General features: G+C 36.3%; 1 long non-coding RNA gene across 1 annotated transcript; it reads right to left on the minus strand.

Annotated features, from left to right (window-relative positions):
- Positions 1 to 6,706: 6,706 nt before the first annotated feature.
- On the minus strand, positions 6,707 to 18,037 carry LOC145526988 (uncharacterized). Its single transcript, XR_014069383.1, has 2 exons — positions 16,377 to 18,037; positions 6,707 to 7,567 (listed from the first exon to the last, which is right to left on the minus strand). It is a non-coding gene; the product is annotated as an uncharacterized LOC145526988 (long non-coding RNA).
- Positions 18,038 to 20,872: the final 2,835 nt, after the last annotated feature.

Consider the following 20,872-nt stretch of genomic DNA (forward strand, 5'->3'; position numbering starts at 1 on the left):
AAATAAAAAACCCAGAGCACCTTGGAAAAGAAGTTAATTCTAGGACTGAGGCACAAAAAATGCAAGATAAACTTGAAACATCTTGTGATATCAGAACACAAAGAAGTGCTTAAGTGTATGGGGAGAAGAAGAATCACTCATACTGCTGGTAGAAGTGTAAAATTGTACAGCCACTATGAAAAGAAGTTTAATAGTTTCTTATACAACAAATTATCATAAAACTCAGAAATTGCACTCTGAACATTTACTCAAGAGAAATAAAAATTTATGTTCGTGCAAAAATCTGTACATGAATGTTCATGGTAACTTTTATAACAGCCAAAAACTAGAATCAACTTGAATGTCCTTCAATGAGTGAATAGTCAAAAACCTGTTGTGTTGAATAGATCCATACCATGGCATAGTGCTCAGCAACAAAAAGAGTGAATTATTGGGGAATTTTTTGGTGATGCAGTGGCTAAGTTGTTGCACTCACAATGCAGGGCACCCGGGTTCAATCCCTGGTTAGGGAACTAGATTCCACATGCCACAACTAGAGATTCGGCATATCACAAGTTAAAAAAAAAAAGGAATTATTAGTACACACCAAAAGTTAGGTTAATCTTCAGTGAATAATTCTGAGTGAAAAAGTCATTCCCCAAAGCCTATGTTCTCTGAATCCATTTATATAATATTCTTAAAAGGACAAAGTTTTAGAAATGAAAAATAGATTATTGCTTGCCAAAGGTTAGACGGTGGTGAGGGGTACAAGGGGATTTATAAAAGGAAACGGGATTCTTATGGTGTTGAAACTGTTCTGTATCTTGACTGTGGTGGTAAATACATGAACATGTAATAAAACTGCATAGAACTAAGTAAGTACAAGTTAAATTTTGTAAATATTAATAAGACTGGTGAATTGTACTGTCGGTATCTTTTTTTCAATTTTCATTTTAATACTTTTGAAAGTCTGTACAAAATTATAACAGAAACACTTACACAGCACTTACTTTGTGCCAGACACTATCCCAAGTATTTTGCACAGATTAAATTAGTTCACTCCAAAAAAACTTCCTGAGGAAAGCACAATTGTTATACTAATTTTCAACAGAAGATGTAACTGAGGCACAGAGAGGTTAACTGATCAATTCACACAATTAGTAAGTGGCAGTACAAGGGTTCAAATTATGTTCATATCCATTGTTTAAGAAAGTCAAAGTATTCTACAAGACATTATAAAAAACAGCCACCTTCTGCATTCCCTTTCTAGCCTTTCCCAAACTATATATTCAACTAATATGCTTATAGAAGATGAGGACTTAAATCTCTTTTACCACTGCTAGAAACCACCACATACCTCTGACACTCCACATTTTCCCACTTGCATTCTTTCAATATAATTTCTTTTTTTGTTGTTGTTGTTGCCTGGACAGATGAGAACATATGCATACATGCACTTTCTTTTTTCTAATAATTAATTTATTTCTTTATTGAAGGATAACTGCTTTACAGAATTTTGCTGTTTTCTGTCAAACCTCAACATGAATCAGCCATAGGTACGCATATATCCCCTCCCTTTTGAACCTCTCTCCCGTCTCCCTCCCAATCCCACCCCTCTAGGTTGATACGGAGTCTCTGCTGAGTCTTCTGAGCCATACAGCAAATTCCCATTGGCTATCTGTCAGGGGACATTCAACTTTAGGGGATCCGATATGTTGCATTTTCCTTTGTGAGCCAAATGGATAAGAAAGCTGTGGTACATATACACAATGGAATATTACTCAGCCATTAAAAAGAATACATTTGAATCAGTTCTAATGAGGTGAATGAAACTAGAGCCTATTATACAGAGCAAAGTAAGTCAGAAAGAAAAACACCAATACAGTATACTAACGCATATATATAGAATTTAGAAAGATGGTAACGATGACCCTATATGCAAGACAGCAAAAGAGACACAGATGTATAGAACAGTCTTTTGGACTCTGTGGGAGAAGGTGAGGGTGGGATGATTTGAGAGACTAGCATTGAAACATGTATGTTATCGTATGTGAAACAGATCGCCAGTCCAGGTTCGATGCATGAGACAGGGTGCTCAGGGCTGGTGCACCGGGATGACCCTGAGGGATGGGATGGGGAGGGAGGTGGGAGAGAGGGTCAGGATGGGGAACACATGTACACCCATGGCTGATTCATATCAATCTATGGCCAAAAAAACACTACAATATTGTAAAGTAATTAGCCTCTAATTAAAATTTTTAAAAATTGCATTGTGTATATGTACCACAACTTCTTTGTCCATTCATCTGTTGATGGACATCTAGGTTGCTTCCATGTTTTAGCTATTATAAATAGTGCTGCAATGAACAATGGGATACATGTGTCTTTTTCAATTTTGGTCTCCTTAGGGTATGTGCCTAGGAGTGGGAATGCTGGGTCACATGGTGGTTTTATTCCTAGTTTTTTAAGGAATTTCCATACCATCTTCCATAGTGACTGTATCAATTTACATTCCCACCAACAGTGCAAAAGTGTTCCCTTTTCTGCACACCTTCTCCAGTATTTATTGTTTGTAGACTTTTTGATGATGGCCATTCTGACTGATGTGAGGTGATATCTCATTGTAGTTTTGATTTGTTTTCTTTAATAATGAGTGATGTTGAGCATATTTTCATGTGTTTGTTAGCCACCTGTATGTCTTCTTTGCAGAAATGCCTGTTTAGGTCTTTTTCCCACTTTTTGATTGGGTTGTTTTTCTAGTATTGAGTTGTATGAGCTGCTTGTATATTTTGGAAATTAATCCTTTGTCAGTTGTTTCATTTTCTATTGTTTTCTCCCATTCTAAGGGTTCTCTTTTCACCTTACTTATAGCTTCCTTTGCTGTGCAAAAGCTTTTGAGTTTAATCAGGTTCCACTTGTTTATTTTCTTTTTATTTGCATTACTCTAGGAGGAGGGTCCGGAGAAGGCAATGGCACCCCACTCCAGTACTCTTGCCTGGGAAACACCATGGACGGAGGAGCCTGGTAGTCTGCAGCCCATGGGGTCGCGAAGAGTCGGACACTACTGAGCGACTTCACTTTCACTTTTCACTTTCATGCACTGGAGGAGGAAATGGCAACCCACTCCAGTTTTCTTGCCTGGAGAATCCCAGGGACGGAGGAGCCTGGTGGGCTGCCATCTATGGGGTCGCACAGAGTCGGACACGACTGACGTGACTTAGCAGCAGCAGCAGCAGCATCAGGAGGGTCATAGAGGATCTTGCTTTGATTTATGTCATCGAGTGTTCTGCCTATGTTTTCCTCTAAGAGTTTGATAGATTCTGGTCTTACATTTACATCTTTAATCCATTTTGAGTTTAACTTTGTGTATGGCATTAGGAAGTGTTCTGATTTCATTCTTTTACAGGTAGCTGCCCAGTTTTCCCAGCACCATGTATTGAAGAGGCTGTCTCTACCCCATTGTATATTTGTGCCTCCTTTGTTAAATATAATGTACCCATGGGTGCATGGGTTTACTTCTGGGCTTTCTATCTTGTTCCATTGGTCTATATTTCTGTATTTGTGCCAGTACCATACTGTCTTGATGACTGACTGTAGCTTTGTAGTATAATCTGATGTCAGGAAGGTTGATTCCTCCAGCTCCATTCTTCTTTCTCAAGATTGCTTTGGTTATTTGGGGTCTTTTGTGTTTCCATATGAATTGTGAATTTTTTTATTCTATTTCTGTGAAAAATGCCATTGGTAATTTGATAAGGATCACATTGAATCTGTAGATTGTGTTTGGTAGTATAGTCATTTTCACAATATTGATTCTTCCTACCCAGGAACATGGAATATCTCTCCATCTGTTTATGTCATCTTTGATTTCTTTCATTAGTGTCATAATATTCTATGTAATGTTCTTTTGTTTCCTTAGGTTAATTTATTCCTAGATGTTTAATTCTTTTTGTTGCAATGGTGAATGGGATTGATTCCTTAATTGCTGTTTCTGATTTTTCATTGTTAGTATATAGAAATGCAAGTGATTTCTGTGTGTTGATTTTGTACCCTGCAACTTTGCTAAATTCACTGATTAGCTCTAGTAATTTTCTGATCTTGTCTTTAGGGCTTTCTATGTACAGTATCATGTCATCTGCAAACACTGAGAGCTTTACTTCTTTTCCAATCTGGATTCCTTTTATTTCTTTTTCTTCTCTGATTGCTGTCGCTAGGACTTCCAGAACTATGTTGAATAATAGTGGTGAAAGTGGACACCCTTCTCTTGTTCCTGATCTTAAGGGGAATGCTTTCATTTTTGTACCATTGAGAATAATGTTTGCTGTAGGCTTATATATGGTCTTTACTATGTTGAGGTAGGTTCCTTCTGTGCCCATTTTTTGAAGAGTTTTAATCATAAATGGGTGCTGAATTTTGTCAAAGCCTTTTCTTTTGCATCTATTGAGATTCACATATGGTTTTTATCTTTCAATTTGTTATTATGGTTTGTCACATTGATTTTCATATATTGAAGAATCCTTGCATCCCTGGAATAAATCCAACTTGATCATGGTGTATGAGCTTTTTGATGTGTTGCTTAATTCTGTTTACTAAGTTGAGGATTTTTGCATCTATGTTCATCAGTGATATTGGCCTGTAGTTTTCTTTTTTGTGTTGTCTTTGTCTGGTTTTGGTATCAGGGTGATGGTGGCCTCATAGAATGACTTTGGTAGTGTTCCTTCCTCTGCAATTTTTTGAGAGTTTTAGAAGGATAGACATTAGCTCTTCTCTAAATGTTTGATAAAATTCTCCTGTGAAGCAATCTGGTCCTGTGCTTTTTTTTTGGGGGGGGGTGATTTTTGATCACAGCTTCAATTTCAGTGCTTGTAATTGGGTTGTTCATAGTTTCTATTTCTTCCTGGTTCAGTCTTAGAAGATTGAACTTTTCTAAGAATCTGTCCATTTCTTCCAAGTTATCCATTTTATTGCCATATAGTTGTTCATAATAGTCTCTTATGATCCTTTGCATTTCTGCATTGTCTGTTGTAACCTCTCCTTTTTCATTTCTAATTTTGTTGATTTAACTCTTCTCTCTTTTTTTCTTCGTGAGTGTGGCTAAATGTTTGCCAGTTTTGTTTATCTTCTCAAAGAACCAGCTTTTAGTTTTATTAATCTTCACTATTGTTTCTTTCATTTCTTTTTACTTATTTCTGCTTGGATCTTTAGATTTATTTCCTTCTACTAATTTTGTTTTTGTTGTTGTTGTTGTTGTTGTTTTCTTCCAGTTGTTTTAGGTGTAAATTTAGGTTGTCTATTTGATGTTTTTCTTGTTTCTTGAGGTAGGATTGTATTGCTATAAACTTCCCTCTCAGAACTGCTTTTGCTGCATCCCATAGGTTTTGAGTTGTAGTGTTTTCATTGACATTTGTTTCTAGAAATTTTTTGATTTTCCTTTTGATTTCTTTAGTAACCTGTTGGTTACTTAGAAACGTGTTGTTTAACCTCCATGTGTTTGTGTTTCTTGCAGCTTTTTTTTTTCTTGTAATTGATAACTAGTTTCATAGCATTGTGATTGGAGAAGATGCTTGATACGATTTCAATTTTCTTAAATGTACTGAGGTTTGATTTGTGACCCAAGATGTGGTATATCCTGGAGAATGTTCCATGTGCACTTGAGAAGAAGGTATACTCTTCTGCATTTGGATGGAATGTCCCGAAGATATCAGTGAGATCCATCTCATCTAATGTGACATGTGTTTCCTTATTAATTTTCTGTTTTGATGATCTGTCCATTGGTGTGAGTGTGGTGTTAAACTCTCCAACTATTATTGTGTTACTGTCAATTTCTCCTTTTATGTCTGTTAGGGTTTGTCTTATGTTGGTGCTCCTATGTTGGGTGCATAGATATTTACAATTTTTATGTCTTCTTGTATTGATCCCTTGATCATTATGTAGTGTTCTTCCTTATCTCTTACAATATTCTTTATTTTACAGTCTATTTTGTTTGATATGAGGATTGCTACTCCAGCTTTCTTTCCCATTTGCATGGAATATATTTCCATCCTCTCACTTTCAGTCTATATGTGTTTTTAGGTCTGAAGTGGATTTCTTGTAGATAGCATATATATGGGTCTTGTTTTTGTATCCCTTCAGCCAGTCTGTGTCTTTGGGTTGGATATTTAATCCATTTACATTTAAACAATTATTGATACACATGTTCCTATTACATTTTTTAAATTGTTTGTGGTTGATTTTGCAGATCTATTTTCTTCTCTTGTATTTCTTGACTATATAAGTCCCTTTAACATTTGTTTTAAAGCTGGTTTCGTGGTACTGAATTCTCTTAACTTTTGCTTGTCTGAGAAGCTTTTTATTTCTCCATCAATTTTGAATGAGATCTTTGCTGGGTACAGTAATCTTGGTTGTAGATTTTTCCCTTTCAGTACTTTAAATGTATCCTGCCATTCCCTTTTGCCCTGCAGTGTTTCTGCTGAAAGATCAACTGTTAAGTGTATGGAGTTTCTCTTGTATGTTACTTGTTGCTTCTCCTTTGCTGCTTTTAATATTGTTTCTTTGTGTTTAGTCTTTGTTAGTTTGATTAGTATGTGTCTTGGCATGTTTCTCCTTGGGTTTATCCTGTATGGGACTCTTTGTGCCTCTTGGACTTGATTGACTATTTCCTTTTCCATATTGGGGGAATTTTCAACATAATCTCTTCAAAATTTTTCTCATATCCTTTCTCTTTCTCTTCTTCATCTGGGACCCCTATAATTCAAATGTTGGTGTGTTTGATATTGTCCCAGAGTTCTCTGAGACTATCCTCAGTTTTTTTCATTCTTTTTACTTTATTCTGCTTTTCAGAAGGTATTTCCACCATTTTATCTACCAACTCAGTCATCCATTGTTCTGTTTCAGATATTCTGCTACTGATTCCTTCTAGAGTATTTTTAATTTCAGTAATTGTGCTGTTTTGTTTCTGTTTGTTTATTATTTAATTCTTCTAGATCTTTGTTAGTTGATTCTTGCATTTTCTCCATTTTATTGTCAAGGTTTTTGATCATCTTTACTACCATTATTCTGAATTATTTTTCAGGTAGTTTGTCTATTTCCTCTTCATTTATTTGGATTTCTGTGTTTCTAGTTTGTTCCCTCATTTGTGTAGTATTTCTCTGCCTTTTCATTATTTTTTTTTAACTTATAGTGCTCGAGGTCTCCTTTTCCCAGGCTTCAAGATTGAACTCTTTCTTCCTTTTGGTTTCTGCCCTCCTAAAGTCCAGTGGTTTGTATAAGCTTTGTGAGTTTTTGTTTGTTTGTTTTTCCTCTGATGGACAAGGCTGAGTGAGGTGGTAATCCTGCCTGTTGGTGACTGGGTTTGCATTTTTTGTTTTTTGTTGTTTGTTTAGATGAGGCGTCCTGCACAGGGTGCTATTGGTGATTGTGGGATGCCGGGTCTTATATTCAAGTGGTTTCCTTTGTGTAAGTTCTTACTATGTAATACTCTCTAGGGTTAGTTATCTGGTAGTCCCCACTCCAGTCCTCTTGCCTGGAAAATCCCATGGACGGAGGAGCCTGGTAGGCTGCAGTCCATGGGGTCGCTAAGAGTCGGACACGACTGAGCGACTTCACTTTCACTTTTCCCTTTCGTGCACTGGAGAAGGAAATGGCGACCCACTCCAGTATTCTTGCCTGGAGAATCCCAGGGACGGCGGAGCCTGGTGGGCTGCCGTCTATGGGGTCGCACAGAGTCGGACACGACTGAAGCGACTTAGCAGCAGCAGCAGCAGCAGCAGTCTAGGGTCTTGGAGTCAGTGCTCCCACTCCAGAGGCTCAGGGCTTGATCCCTTTTGGGTTTGGTATTACAGGTTCCTTTTTTTCGTTACACTCTTGTTTTCCATGTTATGAACTTCTTTCTTCCCTGGGCTTTACCTTCACAGGCCTCAGAAACACTCAGGCCCCAAACACTGAGGACTGGAAATGAGGGCTGTCAGTATCTTGATTGTGATATTTTACTAGTTTTACTCTCTCCACTTGGGAAGAGCTGGGTAAAGGCACATGAGCTTTCTCTATTATATTTTTTTACAACTGCATCTAAATTTATAATTATCTCCAGATTAAAAGTATAATTAAAGAAATAAATGGTGGAATGACAAAAGAACACAAATGCCGAATAAAAGCAGCTCACAATGGCCAATATAACTTGAAGAAAAAAATAAATGAGTATTAGATACACACCACATAATAAAGTAAATATCCATAAGACTAAACATACAAATTAATGAAAAATATCACATGGAAGAGAATGGATAATTCTTCTCTACAGAGGAGATTCATGTAGAAGAAACTGAGAAGTATAAAATAACCATTAGGCAAATACATGTTATGATAAAATCAGTAGGCAAAATTTCAGGAGAAACTGTATATTAACATAATCTTGAAGTATATCTCCCCAGGTATTTATTAATTAAAAAGGAATACAATAAAGTTTGCTATTACGAATAAAGTTGCTGTGAACTCAACATTCATGTACAAATTTTTGTGTGAATATTAGCTATCCTTTCTCTAGGACAAAAAGATGGTGCCATCAGGCACCACCTAGCTCGATGATCAAAGTTAATAAAATCAGTAGTAAGACAAATTAGCATAATCTACTCCAATCTAATACAGTTTGACTGTGAGTATACACAGCAGGTCCATTTCCCTCAGTTCGTGCTCATGTCTGTAGCCATAATGATTATCCATTTTCAAATTCTGAAAACTACTGAAATAATAAAAAATTACTCAGCAGTGGTATTTTTCTAAATGCTTAAAGCAGTGGGTGAAGATAAAACAAGTTATTGGAATGACCTAATACTGGGTTTAAGGTTTTTTCGTATGGAAGAAATGTGCTTATGCAACTAGCTCCCTTTAAGAATTGTGGATGTAAAACGAAAGCTGGCTGTTTTGAAATTGGACATCTCACACATAACCCTACAATTCATAGCTGGGAAGAAAGACAAGTCTGTAAATGTTTGCCCTGAAAATGGATGACAGAATCTGTATTTGACTTTCCTAGTGTATGCTTATGTACATCATTTTCCTGTTGAGTATTCTACGCTATAATGTATTAGCTGTGAGTATAACTTTATATAGAGTTCTGTGAGTCCTTCCAGTGAATCATCAAACAGTTAGTCCTTGACAGGGATCCTTGAAATAGGGACACAGTATCATATCTACTGTATTCTTGACAAAAAATGTGTAATTCCAATCTGTATCTAAGAAAACACCAAACAAACCTAAATTATAAAATGTTCTCCTGAATAACTGAATAGCAGTCTTAAAAATTTCAAAGTCATGAAAGTCAAAGAAAGAAGCACAAGCTATCAATTGTAGGATGAGACTAAAGACTTCCAAAAATCAAATGCAAAGTAAAATCTGAGGTTGAACCTTGGACAGCAGAAAAGACATTACTGAGGAAACATGCAATTTCAAAAATATAAGGTCTAGTTTATAGTATAGTATAGTTAATGATATTTTATGAAAGGTAACTTCTTGGTTTTCTTGTGTTTGCATCAGGGGAAGCTGGGTGAAATGTATGTGAACTCAGCCCTGTTTTTGAAAATTTTATGTATATCTGCAATTATTTCAAAATTAAAAAATGAAAATCAACATGAAAAATGCTTTTCAGATTGACAAAAACTGGGAAAATTTATTTCAGCAAACTTGCTTTACAAGAAATGCTATAAAGCAATATATTCTTAAGTTTGAAGGGAAATAATAGCAGATGAAAGTGAGGATCTGTCAGACAATATCAATAACACCAGAAAGTGTAAATATAAAATTTCGTAGTGATTGTTTAAAATACAAATAATATATTACGTGTTTATAGCATAATGCAAAAGAAAGCAAGAACATAAAAGGAATCCAGAGTAAATAAAAATATAAAGAAATTTCTTACACTTTTCTTGAGTAGTATAATATTATTTGAAGGTAGACTGTGATCATTGAAAACTTCATATTGAAATATCTATGTGCATGCATATGATACTTAGCTGCTTCATTTGTGTCTGACTCTGTGTGACACTATGAACCATAGCCTTCCAGACTCCTCTGTCCATGGGGTTCTCCAGGCAAGAATAGTGGAGTGGATTGCCATGCCCTCCTGTAGGGGAATCTTCCTGATCTAGGGATTGAACCCATGTCTTCTGTATTGGGAGGCAAATTGTTAAAAACTAAAATGTAAAAATATATGATAAAATAAAAAAAATTTCAGTGAATTAAAAAGAATATGCTTGTCCCTTGGAAGAAGAGCTATGACAAATCTAGACGGTGTTTTAAAAAACAAAGACATCACTTTGCCAACAAAGGTCCATAGAGTCAAAGCTGTGGTTTTTCCAGTAGTTATGTATGGATGTGAGAGTTGGACTGTTAAGAAGGCTGAGTGCCAAAGAAGTGATGTTTTTGAACTGTGGTGCTGGAGAAGATTCTTGAGAGTCCCTTGGACAGTGAGGAGATCAAACCAGTCAATCCTAAATGAAATCAGTTCTGAATATTCATTGGAAGGACTAACACTGAAGCTGAAACTCCAATACTTCTGTCACCTGATGCAAAGAGCTGACTCATTGGAAAAGACCCTGATGCTGGGAAAGATAGAAGGCAGGAGGAGAAGGGGATGACAGAGGACCAGATGGTTGGATGGCATCATTGACTCAATGGACATGAATTTGAGCAAGCTCTGGGAGAAGGTGAAGGACAGGGAAAACTAGTGCGCCCCAATCAGCCCTGCATTTGCTCTCTCAGGCCCAGGAAAGGAATAGATGCCTGAAGGGAGCAAACATTCAGAGCTGGGGCCAAAACCAAAGCTGAAATCCAGGAGCAGTGTGATTAAGGAAGAGGAATTGAAACCTCTCTGTGTAAATGCACAAGCCATGGATTTAATCTCTATGACCTGCTTGGTAAATGATGCATCTGTGCATTCTCCAGGATAGATCACATCTTAGGTCATAAGTCAAGCCTCAGTAAATTTAAGAAAGTTGAAATCTAATCAAGCATATTTTCCAACCAAAACACTATGAGATTAAAAATAAAGTAGAGAAAAAAGCTGTAAAAACACAAACATATGGAGGTTAAACAATAGGCTATTAAATAACTAAGAGATTACTGAAGAAATCAAAGATAAAATGAAAAGAGACTTAGAAACAAATGACAATGAAAACTAAAGATAGTTCTTTGAGAAGATACACAAAATTGACAAACCATTAGCCAGACTCATCAGGAAAAATAGAGAAGACACAAATCAATAAATTATAAATGAAAAAGGAGAAATAACAACAGACAATGCAGAAAAACAAAGGATCATAAGCGACTACTATAAGCAACTGGATGCCAATATAATGGACAACTTGGAAGAAATAGACAAATACTTAGAAAAGTACAACCTCTCAAGAATGAACCAACCAGGAGGAAATGGAAAATGTTAATAGACCAATGACAAGCAATGAAATTGAAACTATGATTAAAAATCTTCCAACAAACAAAATTCCCAGACCAGATGGCTTCACAGGTGAAATCTATCAAACATTTAGAGAAGAGCTAACACCTATCCTTCTGAAACTCTTCCAAAAAAATTTAGAGAAAAGAACACTCCCAAGCTCATTATATGAGGTTTCTATCACCCTGATACTGAAATCAGGCTAAGATACCACACAAAGAAAGAAAATTACAGACCAATATCACTAGAGAACATAGATACCAAATTCCTCAACAAAATGCTAGCAAACAATCCAACAACACATTAAAAGGATCAGACATCATGATCAAGGGAATTTATCCCAAAATGCAAGAATAAATTAATCTATTCAAATCAACGAATGTGATGTATGTGATATACCATTTTAATAAATTGAAGAATAAAAACCATATCGTTTTCTCTCTGACAAAATTCAAGTACCTATTTCTAATAAAACTCTCCAGATGATGAGGATAGAGGGAAACTACCTCACATAATAAGGGTTGTATATAACAAACCTACAGCAAAATTCATTCTTAATGGAGAAAACTGAAAGCATTTTCTCTAAGATCAGGAACAGGATCCATTCTTGACACTAGCATTCATCATTGTCTTGAAGTCCTAGCCACAGCAATCAGAGAAGAAAAAGAAATAAAAGGAATTCCAAATTGGGAAAAAAAGTAAAATTATCACTATTTGCAGATGACATGATACTATACATAGAAAATCCTAAAGATGTCACCAGAAAACTACTGGAACTACTCAATAATTCTAGAAAAGTTTCAGGTTACTATATTAATACTCAGAAATCTCCTGTATTCCTATACAGTAGCCACAAATTATCAGAAAGAGAAATTAAGAAAACAATCCCATTCACAATTGCAAATGAAAGAATAAAATACCTAAGAATGAATCTACCTAAGAGACAAAATACCTATGTGAAAAAAAAAAAGTATGAGATGCTGATGAAAGAAATCAAAGACAACACAAGTATATGGTAAGTTACAGCATGTTCTTGGATTGGAAGAATCAATATTGTGAAAATGACTATACTACCCAAAATAATCTACAGATTGAATGCAATTTCTCTTAAATTACCAATGGCATTTTTCACAGAATTAGAACCAAAATATTTTTGCAATTTGTATGGAAACACAAAGGACTCCAAATAACCAATTAATATTGAGAAAGTACAATAGAGCTGGAAGAAACAGGCTCCCAGACTTCACACTATTCTACAAAGTTACAGTCATCAAGACAGTATGGTGCTGGCACAGAAACAGAATATAGATCAATGGTACAGGATAGAGAATGCATCCAGAGATAAACCCATACACCTATGGTCACCTAAATCTATGACAAAGTAGGCAAGAATATACAATAGGGAAAATACCATCTCTTCAATAAATGATTTTGGGAAAGCTAGATGGTTATATGGAAAACAATGAAATAAGAGCAATCCCTAAAACCATACACAAAAATAAAATGAAAATGAATAAAAAACTAAATGTAAGTCCAGAGACCAGGAAACTTGGAGGAAAACAGGAAAACTAGGAAACAGAAGACTCTTTCACATAAATTGCAGCAATATATTTTGCCCACCTCCTAAAGTAATGAAAATAAAACAAAACATATTGGACATGATGATACTTAGAAGCTTCTGCACAGAAAATATCACCATAAACAAATGACAGCCCTCAGAATGAAACAATTTGCAAGCAAAGCTGCTGACAATGGATTAATCTCCAAAATATACAAATAGACTATGCAGCTCCAAAGAAGACATACAGACTGCCAGCAGACACATGAAAAGATGCTCAGCACCACTAATTATCAGAGAAGTGCAAATCAAAAACTGAAAATATTTCACTAGTCAGAATGGCCATCATCAAAAATGCTAAAATAAAAAGTGCTTGGGAGCGTGTGGAGAAAAGGGAACCCTATTACTGTTGTGGAAATGTAAATTGATACAACCACTATGGGAACAGTATGGAGGTTCCTTAAAAAAACTAAAAATAGAACTATCATATGACCCAGCAATCCCACTCTTGGGCATATACCTAGATAAATCCACAATTCAAGAGGATATGTGCACACCAATATTCATTGTAGCACCATATATAATACAATAGGGAGGACACTGAAGCAACATAAATGTCCAGCAGGGAATGGATAAAGAACACGTGTACACAAACACAGTGAAATATTACTCAGCCTTGAAGTGAAATAAAAGTGTGCCATTTGCAGACATGTGGATGGATCTAAAGACTGACATACATAGTGAAGTATGGCAGAAAAACAAATATTGCATATTAAGATACATATATATATATATAATCTAGAAAAATACTGTAGATGATCTTATTTGCAAAACAGAAATAGAAGCACAAAAGTAGGGAACAAATGTAGATACCAAGGGGGAAAAAGAGGATGGGATAAATTGGGAAATTGAGATGGACATATATACACTACCGTATATAAAATAGATAACTAATAAGAACCTACTTTATAGCACAGCAAACTTTATTCACTCCACTGTGGTGGCCTAAACTAGAAGGAAATCCAGAAAAGTGGGGATATAAATATAAATATGGCTGATTCACTTTTTTGTACAGCAGAAAGTGACACAGCAGTGTAAAAACAGCTATACTCCAATTTTAAAATAAATAAATATTTTTTTTATAGCTGCAAACTCTAGAAGAGAATTGACATATTTATCCTGGCTTTTAAAAGTATATATATCATGGCATGTGATAATAAAAGTACTCATGTTCTTAAAAAGTTATTAAAACTACATAAAAGAAAGCAAAGGAGTGTTGTTTCATTTCCATACATTTTGAGATTGTCTATTGCTCATTTCTCATTTATCCATTGTGGTCTAAGAATATACTTTGATTTCTATTCTTTTAAATTTAAGTTGTGTTTTATGGCCAAGAGTGTGTTCTCGCACTGATAATGTCCCATGTAAGCATGATATAAAACTGTGTTCTGTTTTGGGTAAGAATATACTATAAATATTAGTTAGATCAAGTTGATTGATAGTGTTGAGCAGGTGAGCTATGCTATTAATGATTTTCTGTCTGCTTAATCTATCAGTTACTGAAAGAGAGGTGTTGATATCTACAACTGTGACATAAATTTGTCTATTTCTCCCTTCAGTTCTATCAGTTTATGCCTTGTGAACTTTGACAGAATATTGTTAGGTACATATGCTAACAATAAGGTTTGTTTAAGGTTGTTCATTCTTCCTGGAGAACTAACCATTTATCATTATATGAGGGCCTCCTTACTCCTGATTGCTTTGTTGTTGTTGTTCTGAAATCTGCTTCATTCAAATTAGTATAGCTAAGCCAGCTTTGTTTTGATTAGTGTCAGCATGGTACATCTTTTAAAAGGTCTTTTTTCTTTTAACTTAAGTTGTTATAATTAAACTGGATTTCTCATTTAAAAAAAAAACCCACAATTTTGTCTTATTTTATATACTTCAAAAATCTGTGTTTTAATTATGACTCAAAGTAACATAGATATAGTTGGAATGATTATCTACTGTATTTTAAAAATTTATTTATTTTTAATTGAAAGATAACTGCCTTACAGTATTGCATTTGTTTCTACCATGCAGCAACATGAATCAGCCATAGGTATAAGTATGTCCCCTCCCTCTTGAATCTCCCTCCCAACTCTCACCCCTCACCCCTCTAGGTTGTCAAAGAGCCCCAATTTGAGTTCCGTGAGTCATGCAGCAAATTCCAACCAGCTACCTATTTTAATATGGTAGTGTATATGTTACCACGCTACTCTCTCCATTCTTACAACCTTGTCTTTCCCCTTCCCTGTTCCACAGTCTGTTCTCTATGTCTGCCTCTCTCCATTGCTGCCCTCAAATGAACTCATCTGTATTATCTTTCTATATTCCACATATATGCATTAATATATTTGTTTTTCTCTTTCTGACTTACTTCATCCTGTATAATAGACTCTAGGGTCATCCACCCCATTAGAACTGACTCAAATACATTCCTTTCTATGGTTGAGTAACATCTCATTTTATATATGTACCACAGCTTCTTTATCCATTCATCTGTCTATGGACATCTAGGTTGCTTTCATGTCCTAGCTATGGTAAATGGTACTGTGATGATTACTGGGCTGCATGGTAGTTTTCTGAATATTTTTAAAATTTATTAATTTTTAATTGAAAGATAACTACCTTATGATATTGTGTTGTTTTCTACCATGCAGCAACATGAATCAACCATAGGTATACATATGTCCACTCCCTCTTGAACCTCAGAACCTGAAAACATTCAGAAAACTAAGGTCATGGCATCTGGCCCCATCATTTCAGGGTAAATAGATGGGGAAACAATGGAAACAGTGACGGGTTTTATTTTGGGGGGCTCCAAAATTACTGCAGATGGTGACTGCAGCCATGAAATTAAAAGACGCTTGCTTCTTGGAAGAAAAATTATGACCAACCTAGACAGCATATTAAAAAGCAAAGACATTACTTTACCAACAAAAGTCCATCTTGTCAAAGCTATAGTGTTTCCAGTAGTCATGTATGGATGTAAGAGTTGGACTATAAAGAAAGCTGAGCACCGAAGAATTGATGCTTATGAACCGTGGTGTTGGAGAAGACTCTTGAGAGTCCCTTGGACTACAAGGATATCCAACCAGTCCATCTGAAAAGGGAATCAGTCCTGAATATTCATTGGAAGGACCTATGCTGAAGCTGAAACTCCAATACTTTGGCCACCTGATGCGAAGAACTGACTCCTTGGAAAAGACCCTGATGCTGGGAAAGATTGAAGGGAGGAGGAGAATGGGACAGCAGAAGACGAGACGGACATGAGTTTAAGCAATCTCCGGGAGTTGGTGATGGACTGGGAAGCCTGGCGTGCTGCAGTCCAGGGGGTCGCAAAGAATTGGACACGACTGAGTGACTGAACTGAACTGATGGTAGTTTTGTTCTTAGTTTTATGAGGAATCTCCGTAGTGTTCTCCATAGTGATTGTATCTACTTATGTTCCTACTAACAGTGCAACTGGGTTCCCTTTTCTCCACACCCTCTCCAGCATTTATTGTTTGTAGATTTTTTGATGATAGCCACTCTGACCAGTCTAAGGTGATACCTTATTGCATTTTTGATTTGCATTTCTGTAATAATGAGTGTTGTTGAACATCTTTACATGTGTTTATTAGCCATCTGTATGTCTTCTGCTCACTTTTTGACTGGGTTGTTTGTTTCTCTGGTATTGAACTTCTTGTACATTTTGGAAATTGATCCTTTGTCAGTTGTTTCATTTGCTATTATTTTCTCCCATTCTGAGAGTTGTCTTTTCATCTTGTTTACAGTTTCCTTTGCTCTGCAAAAACTTTTAAGTTTAATCAGGTCACACTTGTTTATTTTTGTTTTTATTTCCATTACTCTATGAGGTGGATCATAGTGGATCTTGCTTTGACTTATGTCATAGAGTGTTCTGCCTATATTTTCCTTTAAAAGTTTTATGGTTTTTGATCTTTAGGTCTTAGGTATTTAATCCATTTTGAATTTATCTTTGTGTATGGTGTTAGGAAGTGTTCCCTGTATTCTTTCACTTCTATCTGCCCAGTTTTCCAAGCACCACTTATTAAGAGACTACCTTTCCTCTATTGTATAGTCTTGCTTCCTTTGTCAAAGACAAGGTGCCCATAGGTGCATGGGTTTATCTCTGGGCTTTCTATCTTATTCCAGTGGTATATGTTTCTGTTTTTGTAATAGTACCATACTGTCTTGATGACTGTATCTTTGTAGTATAGTCTGAAGTCAAAACAGTTGATTCCTCTAGGTTCATTCTTCTTTTTCAAGATTGCTTTGGCTATTCATGTTCTTTTGTGCCTCCATATGAGTTGTGAAATTATTTGCTCTAGTTCTGTGGAAAATGTCGTTGTTAACTTGATAGGAATTGCGCTGAATCTGTAGATTGCATTTGGTAGTATAATCATTTTCACAATATTGATTCTTCCAACCCAGGAAAATGAAATATATACATAGAAAACTCTAGCAATGTTATCAGAAAATTCCTAGAGCTAATAAGTGAAGTTTCAGGATGCAAAATCAATACACAGAAATCACTTGCATTCCTATACACTAAAAATGAAAAATCAGAAAGAGAGATTAAGGAATCAATCCCATTTATCATTGCAACATAAAGAATAAAATGCCTAGGAATAAACCTACCCAAGTAGACAAAAGGAGGTATACAGAAAACTATAAGACCTTGATGAAAGAAATCAAAGATGAAATAAACAGATGCAGAGATATACCACATTCTTCTAATAACTGTTTACCTACTATATTTGTATTTGTGGAAATATTTTCCCTGAATTTTTCTCCTTTTTCTGATTTTTAATTTAGCAATTTGTAAGTTCATTTTTTTCTTCTTTCTTGGCCCATAAACTTTTAAAAAATTTTAGAAGTTTTTCGGTTTCCAATATTCATCTTTAACTAATATAAATCCATACCTAAATTATACTGTATCATTTCATGTGCTATACATATGCATATACCTTGCTGCTGCTGCTGCTAAGTCGCTTCAGTCATGTCCAACTCTGTGAGACCCCATAGACGGCAGCCCACCAGGCTCCCCCGTCCCTGGGATTCTCCAGGCAAGAACACTGGAGTGGGTTGCCATTTTCTTCTCCAGTGCGTGAAAGTGAAAAGTGAAAGTGAAGTCGCTCAGTCGTCCAACTCTTAACGACCCCATGCTACCAAGCCCCTCCATCCATGGGATTTTCCAGGGAGTGGGGTGCCATTGCCTTCTCCTGCATATACTTTAGAGCATTTCCAAATTCTTCCATTCCTCATGAAACTGCTGAAATTTATCTCACATTTAATGCCATAATCGAGGATTTTCCTGGCAACAGTGGTTAAAACTCTGCATTTCCACTGCAGGGGGCATAGTTTCAATCCTTGGTCAGGGAACTAAGATTCCTGCATGCCATTCGGTGTAGCTAATAATGATAATTTTAAATACCATAATAAGCCAATACATTATTAGTATTAATACTTTAAATAAACTGCTGCCTTTAGATCAACTATGAAAAATAAAAATAAAAGATTTATTCCTTTTACAGTACTATGTCCATTGTGATATGAGGTGTGTCACCCATTTCTGATCTCTTTAATTTCCTATGTTCCTGGAGAATTATTTTAACTTCTTTTTCAGGGCACGTTTGATGATGATAATTTCCTTCAGTGTCTGTCTGAGAAAGTATTTCTCCCTCATGTTTGAAGGGCAATTTTGCTAGATATTAAATTCTAAGGTAGCTGTATTTTTTTTCTTTTAATACTTTAAATTTTCCACTATACTGACTTGGTTGCACAGCTTCGGATGGAAATACTACTCTAACTCTTACTTTTGCTCGTTTGTCAGTAATGTCCATCCCTCCTCCACAATGGGCTTTTTCAATGTTTTCTGTCTTTGCTTTTACACAGTTTAAATATATCCCTTGGTGTAGTTTTTCTTTAGGGGAGGTATTTAGTTTTCTCTGTATTCTCTGATCCTTCTGGATCTGTAATGTTGTCTATCATTAATTTTGGAGTGTTCAAGACCATTATTACTTCAATATTTTTTTTCTGCTCTGTTTTCATTCTGTCACTTCAAGTAATCTGAATATACATCTGCAGTATTTATAAAAATTGCCCACCGCTTTTGGATGTGCTGTTCTTTTATTTTCCTTTTTTTCCATTTTTTCTTGTTGCATTTCAGTTTGGAAAGTTTCTATTGGATTACCTTGAACCTTATTGATTCTTTCATAACTTGTTTTTAGTTTACTGATTAAGTGTATTAAAGGCATTTTTCATTTCTGTTATTTTTTTTTTATTTCTGGTATTTCCTTTTCATCCTTTCTTAGAGTTTCTATCTCGCTGCTTGTATTACTCACCTGCTTTTGAATGTCATCTACTTTTTCCACTTGAACTCTTAACATTAATTGTGGCTATTAAAAATTCTCTGGTAGTTCCAACAATTGTGTCATATCTGATTTTGATGCTTAATTTGTCCTTTAATATTGTGGGGTTTTTTTTTTTTGCCTTTGACATATTGAATATTTGTAAATTTTTCTTTAAAGCCAGACCTACTGTATTGAATTGTTCAACTTCAGCATTAGTGGTTGAGGCATAGACTTGGAATACTGTGATGAATGATTTGCCTTGGAAATGAACTGAGATCATTCTGCCATTTTTGAGATTGCACCCAACTACTGTATTTCTGACTCTTTCCTGACTGTGAGGGCTACTCTATTTCTTCTAAGGGATTCTTGCCCACAGTAGTAGATACAGTGGTCATCTGAATTAAATTTACCCATTCCCATCCATTTTAGTTCACTGATTCCTAAAATGTTGACATTCACTCTTGCCATCTCCTGTTTGACCATTTCAGATTTACCTTGATTCTGGACCTACATTTCAGGTTCCTAGGCAGTATTGTTCTTTACAGCATTGAATTTTTCCTTCACCACCAGATACTTCCGTCACCACCCAATACTAGGCGTCATTTCTGTTTTGGCTCAGCCTTTTCAGTCTTTCTGGAGCTATTCCATGGTAGCATATTGGACACCTACCAACATAGGGGGCTCATCTTTCAGTGTCATCTTTTTGCCTTTTCATACTGTTCATGGGGTTCTCAAGACAAGAATGCTGAAGGGGTTTGCCATTCGTCTCCAGTAGACCACCTTTTGTCAGGCATTTAGTAGCATAACATGCCCTTCAGCCGCTCCACATTGCTGGATGACATGCCCAGCACCCTGGTTGTCCCACTGCTGGTCCTCATTGAACATGTAAACCTTGATAAGCTGCTGGGTGTCAGTCAATGTGCAACCCAGGGGCTGAGGTAAAAGCCCTGCTGGAGTCACTGGGAAGAGGATCTGGTGGAGGCTGGAGCTGATGTTGGAGGATACCCAAGAGCAGAAGACACCCTGGCCTCACTGCTGCCACTGGCCACCCTGGGGCTGATCTGCTGCCCAGGAGCAGAGGGCACCCAGGTCTCTCCACTGCCACTTGCCATTCTGGGGCCAGTCAGCTGCTAGCAAGGCCCACCGTCAGTTGAGCTCTGGCCCAAACATTTACTCTTCTCTGAATCCTTGGCATTAATGTCTAGGTCCAGCAAACCCAGCCACCCCAAATGCGGTGCCCAGTGCTTTGTGGTCTCCTGGCTTACTGCACTAGGATCTTGAGGTGCTGGGCACTACCCTGATCCTACCTACATCTCTGGATGATCTCTGTGAAGCTGCGTCCCAGGCTGTTGCTGCCCCTAATTGCCACAGCCACCTCTTCAGGCTGCCGTCGCCATTGTTATCTCACCTCCATATTATGCAATGCTATGATTCTATGAACACCTACAAGACCTTCTAGAACTAGCACCAAAAAAAAGATGTCCTTTTCATCAT

Source organism: Giraffa tippelskirchi, chromosome 11 (genome assembly GCF_054371585.1).
Source record: "Giraffa tippelskirchi isolate mGirTip1 chromosome 11, T2T-mGirTip1v1.2.pri, whole genome shotgun sequence".
Lineage (NCBI taxonomy): Eukaryota > Metazoa > Chordata > Mammalia > Artiodactyla > Giraffidae > Giraffa > Giraffa tippelskirchi.